At 40.5% G+C, this 6943-nt stretch overlaps 1 long non-coding RNA gene across 1 annotated transcript; it reads left to right on the top strand.

Moving 5' to 3' along the window:
- The first annotated feature begins 3560 nt into the window (after positions 1–3560).
- LOC125722626 (uncharacterized) lies at positions 3561–5695 on the top strand. The gene is made up of 3 exons (XR_007386491.1): positions 3561–3861; positions 4138–5287; positions 5390–5695. It is a non-coding gene; the product is annotated as an uncharacterized LOC125722626 (long non-coding RNA).
- The last annotated feature ends 1248 nt before the right edge of the window (positions 5696–6943 follow it).

Here is a 6943-nt window from a genome sequence, read left to right as displayed (position 1 = left end):
AAATGTGCTTACAGTTGTGCAAATCTAGGCCGGTGTTTTGCTCCTTGAGTATAAGGATTTGTTAATTGTGAGAAAGTTTTAATTTTAGTGTCTAAGCAATTGAAAAAAACTGTAATAACTTGAAAATTGACACACTTAAGTGAACATTTTGTTTTGGCATACAGTTCATTACAAAAATGGAAAGCCCCTCATCTTGCTGGGTTTTTTATCAAGGTAACGAAACACCTTAACCTGTTAATATAAAGAAAAGAAAACGATATGATTCATAAAATTAGGGCAAACATGCCATTTTTGTTCAAAAGTCCACAAAAAACATTTAAAATTGTTTTACTTTGTCGTTGGTATGTATAAAAAGACGCTCATCTGTTTAGAATAAATGTTTGTTTCCAATAAAATTCTTTGGCTTCAATGGTTTTCCGAAAAGTGGCTCTTCTCAATTCGGTTGCCGACCACTGAGCCAGACTGACATCCACTGAGCTGGACAGAAGCATCCGTCGTGAAATTGCTAAGAGTGGCTGCATGTCTAGGCTTTTCTGTTAGTGTGCAGGTAAACAAACTATGTATATAAATTAGGTTTTCCTTTTGCTAAGCAGACAGATGAAATATCTGTGTTCAGTAATAAAATGAGTTGAATAAGTACCTCTGACTGTCAGCCTCTTTCCCATGCGCTCATGCTTTGTGTGGCTCTGCACTGCCATCTGCTGACAGAATAAAGTAGCTGCACCCAAGACATGCTAAAGTCATACTGGAGAATTTCCACAGCAATAGGCATGTTCATGTTCATTATAACCACATTCACGGTGCCTCCTGCTGACAGGCTTGATCGTAGCACATTGCTATGAGTCTTCAGTCAAACTGACACAAATGTATAACATTCATGGTAACTGATATTGTATTTCTCTCCCAAAGCACCATCTGAAGTAAGAATTGTGCTTTTGGGAAAAACAGGATCTGGAAAGTGCAGCGCAGGAAATGTTATCCTGGGGGAAGAGAACGAGTCAGTGAAGATGATAGTGAAGTGGTTTGGGGAGGAAGCCCTGAAACACACAGGTGTCCTCTTCACACAGGCTGATGAGCTTAAAGAAAACCAAACCATTGAGGAATATGTGAAGGAGAACAAGGATCTGAAGGAACTTGTTGATAAGTGTGGAGGCCGAGTCCATGTCATTCACTCTAAGCACTGGAACAGAAAAGATAAAAATGCTCAGTCTGCAGATCTCGTGGAACAACTACAGCAAGTGATGATAGAGAGGAGAGAAGCTGGGGAATCACAGGCTGTTCAGGCACTGGAGGAGATGAAGAACTGGCTGTTAGAACAAAGATCATCACACCTGATCAGGAACCAGGCCAATGGTCAGGAGGACCTTCAAGCTCTGATGGAAACCTGGATGAATCAGAGTGCAGGAGTAACAGCCTTCAGATTAAACAGCTGCTGACAGCTGTAGAGAACATGGTGACAAACAATGGCAGCAGTTATTACGGAAATAAATCACTCCAGGTAATAACAGACGCTATAGAAATGGAGGTGAAAAAGACAAAAGAAGAGATGGAGGAGAGAGGAGAGGAAGCAGGGGAGTTTGAGATCAGGAGAAGAGCAAGACAGAGAGTGAGCTGGGGCAGCAGGCGCAGCAGGAGCTGCTGATGCTGGGGCAGTTGGGCATTAGGGGCAGGAGCAGTAGTAGGAATAGTGGGTGTAACTGCGGGGGGTTTGGCTGCAGCAGGAGCCATAGGAGAGGGGGGGGGTTGAAAGAGGCAGAGCTGCAGCCAGAGCAGACAGTACAGGAGAGACTGCAGACAATGCAGCTGAAGCTGTGGCAGAGATGGCAGGAAAAACTGCGAAAGAAACTTGGGAATCGAGGCAGAGACTGAGAACAGCAAAGGAAACACCTTATAAAACACTGTAGTAGGTCACATGCAGGGAAGCAGCCGCCTGAGTGATAGATGCAAGTAAATAGCTGCTGCATTAATTATATGCAAGGAAAGAGCCGCTTCATTGATTAAGCTGGAGGCAGGCAGGACTGTCTACTGTGACAGAAGTGTGGGGAGCCACACAAAAGCCAGTGAGACCTGGAGAATAAGCTCACACACAGCTTCAGCAGGACTCTGCTAAGACGGGATGACTCTGCCCAGCATGAATGGGGTCAACTGTGATCAAATGCTGCACGTGAATCGGGGGGTTTAACCGGCATCCTACCCACATATTTTACATACATGGGCACCGACTGGGAGCATCAAGAATAATTTACTGTAAGAAGCAATGATAATAGAAAATAATGACAAAACATTTCTTCTCAAAGTATTATTAGTTATGTAATTAATGTCATCTAAAGATGAATGTCACTAATATTGTTTTTACAATTCATTAGCATATTTTGTCAAATGAAAATCTATACTTTTCTTCAACACAACGTGCAGCTTCTATCCCAAGCACAATCCACATTATTACTTAAAAGCTTATTGACCCTCTGATTCTGGTATCACTTACTTTTCAGTAATTTCAAGTAAACATTATCTGTGCTGTATTTGTATTATGAAACCAATCCTTGAGTCCAGTATAAAATAACTGAAATAAACACACAGTCATTCAAACTTCAGCACTTTGTTTTTCAATAAAAGCTGCAGCATCAAATCCGGCCAGTTCTGATCTGCCTGCCATTTTTGCCTAAAAACAAATGCTGGTGTTATCAAAAACTGTCATATAGCTATATTCCAGATTTATTACAGCCAAACACATCTCGGAGCTTCGAGGAACCTCCTTCTCCATGCATTTCCCTCCTTCTCACTCTTCCCTCAAATACTGTTACATTTGTCTTTTTTCCACACTCACACCCTGTCTTGATCATACTCTGACTGCATGGCATCCATATGCAGGGCAAACTATTTTACAGTCTTATCTTGTATAATATGACATAAACATTGAATTTGATTTTTTTATTTTCACATCCGAACACAACGCACGAACATGAAGGGATGCGTTTGCATTTGCAACCAACCCCTCCGCAAACCCCCCTGCGGAATACTGGCCACGGACCGGGGTGGGAATCCCCAAGCTGGAAGACTGTACTGCGTCATGTTAACGTTAGCTAGCTAGTTAGCATGGATACAGAGTGCACCGGACTAAAACTATAAAACATTTGCAGCCATTAACTTATAGGTGGTAGTAACACGGAAATGACTCTTTCTGCGTCAAAATAAGGTAACTCTGTGATGTTGATACTTTATCATTTCCTTTAACTTAACCGTACCTTCCTCCCATTCCTCTGTCTCTGCTTATTGACATTTAGGAGAGTGTCAGATATAAATTAACGGTGCAAAATTATCAAAGACAGACACAACAATGAAGAAATGACAAAGACACAGTTTGAAAAGTAAGTATATGTTTTATTGTAAAGCTCTTATCCTATTTTAACTTAGCCTATCTTATGATATTTTAACTTAGCATATCTTATCATATGTTAACTTAACCTATCTTATTATGTTTTAACTTAGCTTATCTTATCCTATTTTAACTTATCCTATCTTATCTTATCTCATCCTATCTCTTTTGTACATTAACACTTAAACAGTATCTCTATTATCCCTCCGTCCCCGCCCATAACCCACAAGTCCATCAGGAACAATGCCTCTGCAGTCAGTCCTCCTTCTCCGGCCATATCCCATAAGTCCATGGATCCTTGTCAGGAGTTGCTGTTCCGCCGGTCGCTGACGCTGCCCCTGGCCTCTCTCTGGTTGTAGATCGCAGGAGCCGTTGCTGTCGGTTCGATGAAGGTACTTCAGTTGGGGCCTCCTCCTCGTCGCTCCTTCTTCCTCCAGCGTGGGTAGCCTGTCCCTCCCGCTCCACGGACGAACCCTCTGGCCACGGTGATTTTCTTCTCTTCCAGTCTGGAACAGCCGGTTGTTAAAACAAGGAAAGATTATTGATATAACACATTTTATGCTCTAATTAAAGTGTTCTAATAAGGTCTCTTAAGCCAGGGCTTTACCTTCGGCATGTCAGACACCCTCCGTGTCGATCGGGGCTGCTTGTCCGTGTCATCCTTCTTCTTAATCACGCCTTCATTCATTGTTATTTTTACTTTAATTGTAATTTTAATTTTAATCTTAACTATGTTTATTTCTTTGTTCTCCATTCTTTAGATGGCAAGACACTTCAAAATGCAACCAGTCGTTAAGATGCTCGAAAGCAGTTTGAGAAGATAAGTACATGTGATTCAAAAGCAATCAAGTTGTTGTCACGGACGCCCATTCGTACCATAACAGACAATGCGATCCTATGCAGCTCGTCGGCGACTTTCGGCCGCGTTCGGCTCCGATTCGACTGTAAGCAGATTGCCACTCTGACGTATGTGGCGCGAGACTCGGGCTTTCGGACTCAAACGCTCATAGCAATAAATCTTATGGAGAATCTCCATTAATCCATTTAAAACCTAAAACTGGTTGCATCAGAAGCGTTTCAGCAGTTTGCAAACCATAAAGACTATTTACAAGGTAATGAAACTGTTATATAAATGTGAATACGTGTGTAGGCTTGTCCCGAATTGAAAATCTCATGCCAACAAGCTGACCCAAGTTGGCAACCCTGCGTAAGTCGCCCCCCTTATTTTATATGCAAAAATGATCATATGCAGGGGGCACATAACTGATATGAAAGTACTCATTCGCTGTCTAAAGCGATACGCGCGGTAATGTTTTGTAGCAGCGCAAATGCGTATTTACTTTATGTGCATACGCGCTGTTATGACAAGAAATCATTGTGTATTTTAGCCTTCATGCCGCGAAAGAATTACAAATTAGCCTAAATGTTAAGATGCACGGTAATTTCTTGTCATAACAGCGTGAATGCACATAAAATAAATACGCATTTGCGCTGCTACAACAAGGAGTTGCCCCGCGTGTACGAGGAATGCGTACTTGCGCACCATGCAGTTATGTGCGCTCCTGATCATATGTATAGTATATTGTACAATAAATGCTATAATATTTAAGTCGTATCGTTTGCTGTTTTTTAATATTTTAATCATCATTTTCTTCGTTCATTCCTGACGACAATTGGGCCAGAGACTGTCATACGCTCTCGGTAACACTCACAACCAGATGTAGCACAACAGTGAAACATTTACAAATGTGACAAAAGGTCTTCTCTGTGTCCATTAATTCACACATAGAGTTTTAATCCCGTTTCATGAAAAGCTGTAGTTATGTTGCCCCTGACAATTCCAAAATTCTTTTTGCAGCAAACTGACAAACCGAATAAGCCCAGGACACTGGAAAATGCTTGAAAAACATGGTAAAGTAGATTTCAGCATTTTCTGGCGTTACATTTGTATTAGAATTGTAAGAAATGTTTTCGTTAGTATTATATTGCATTTTGCCGGATGTTCCTCAACAGATTGGTTCTGTGGACTGTGGCGCGTTCCTGTTGATTGTTGTCACGTCACGGATCGGGGAAGCAGGAGCAGGAAGATGGAGAATCTGGAAACCAGCTAGGAACACAGGACAATAGAAGTAGGGACTTAAATGACTGGACGGGGAAAATATATTTTGACGCGGAGTTAAATACATAGAACTAATGAAAACAACTGGAAACAGCGAATGACATGGAGATTCCACACGAGGTTAACGAGGGGGCGTGGCACTCGGGAGGATCGGACGAGCGCGCGTGACAATTGTAAGAGAGACCACCTTGAATTGTTGGACTTAACACTTGTGATACAGAGAATGTATTGAAGTGTTTTCCCCCTCCCTTTTATCAGTATGCACTGTGCATGGCCTTGGTGTGTCTTGAGTATTACAAAATGCACCATGAACTGTCTGTATTATATATCTATATTATATTTTTATTTAGGCCATAATATGTGATCTTGATCTGTGGTTTTTCAGTGAGTTGGAGGGATTTGACAAAAGCATCCTTTTAGAAATGCGTGAGGAAGTAAGTTCTTTTCTTTTTGACAAGTAGTGTATCTGTCAGGTTTGTGACACAACAGAGAAATTAAATATTTTATTTCACTCCTCAGGGTCAAGACTCTGGTCTCCAGCTCACCGCTCTGTGTTACATCTCCATGGCCATTTTGTCTGATAGTATCATTCGATTTTTCTATGCTATAGTTTTTTTATGTTTAATCATTGCACGGTATATAAATTATTATAAATAATAGTTTATTTTCCTCGTGATGTATGTGTGCCTAAAAGTATTAAATAGAAGTAAAAGTTTCCTCAGTAATGTATTCCATGAACTGATATTTTCCCAACAAAACCCATGTTTGCATTCAAGTCTCTGTCATATTTTCTACATAATATTTGCAACAACCATTATGAAAATTTTGCAGAATATGTACTACAAGCCTCTCCAGTTGCAGCCACACCCATATCCAAACTCACATATAAGGTATATTTGTATATTGTTTCCAAGGTACCAGCATTCCTACAGAACCATGTTACATAATATATCCACATATAGGCAATTTCAGTGTGAGTCCTGATGCATTATGCATACTGCTTTCAAATCTGTCATCAAAGCATTGACTGTAAAAAACATGGAGACCAAAATGTCTCTAAAAGGTGAAAACGCAACATGTCAAGCGCCCCCTACTGGCTGGCTGCAGTACTATTATTAGCACCACCCATACCAATGTGTTTCAGTGGTAAGAGGCGATTTTCCACATTACTTTCATGTCTTTCCATCTACACAATAACAAAACATTTCTTCTCAATGTATTATTAGTTATGTAATTAATGTCATCTAAAAATGAACGTCACTAATATTATTATTACAATTACTTTGAATATTTTGTAAAATGAAAATCTATACTTTTCTTCAACACAACGTGCAGCTTCTATCCCAAGCACAATCCACATTATTACTCAAAAGCTTATTGACCCCCTGATCCTGGTATCACTTTTCAGTCATTTCAAGTAAACATCATGTGTGTTGTATTTGTATGAG

Source organism: Brienomyrus brachyistius, unplaced genomic scaffold (assembly GCF_023856365.1).
Source record: "Brienomyrus brachyistius isolate T26 unplaced genomic scaffold, BBRACH_0.4 scaffold40, whole genome shotgun sequence".
Classification (NCBI taxonomy): domain Eukaryota; kingdom Metazoa; phylum Chordata; class Actinopteri; order Osteoglossiformes; family Mormyridae; genus Brienomyrus; species Brienomyrus brachyistius.
This window is presented reverse-complemented; position numbering and strand designations above follow the sequence as displayed.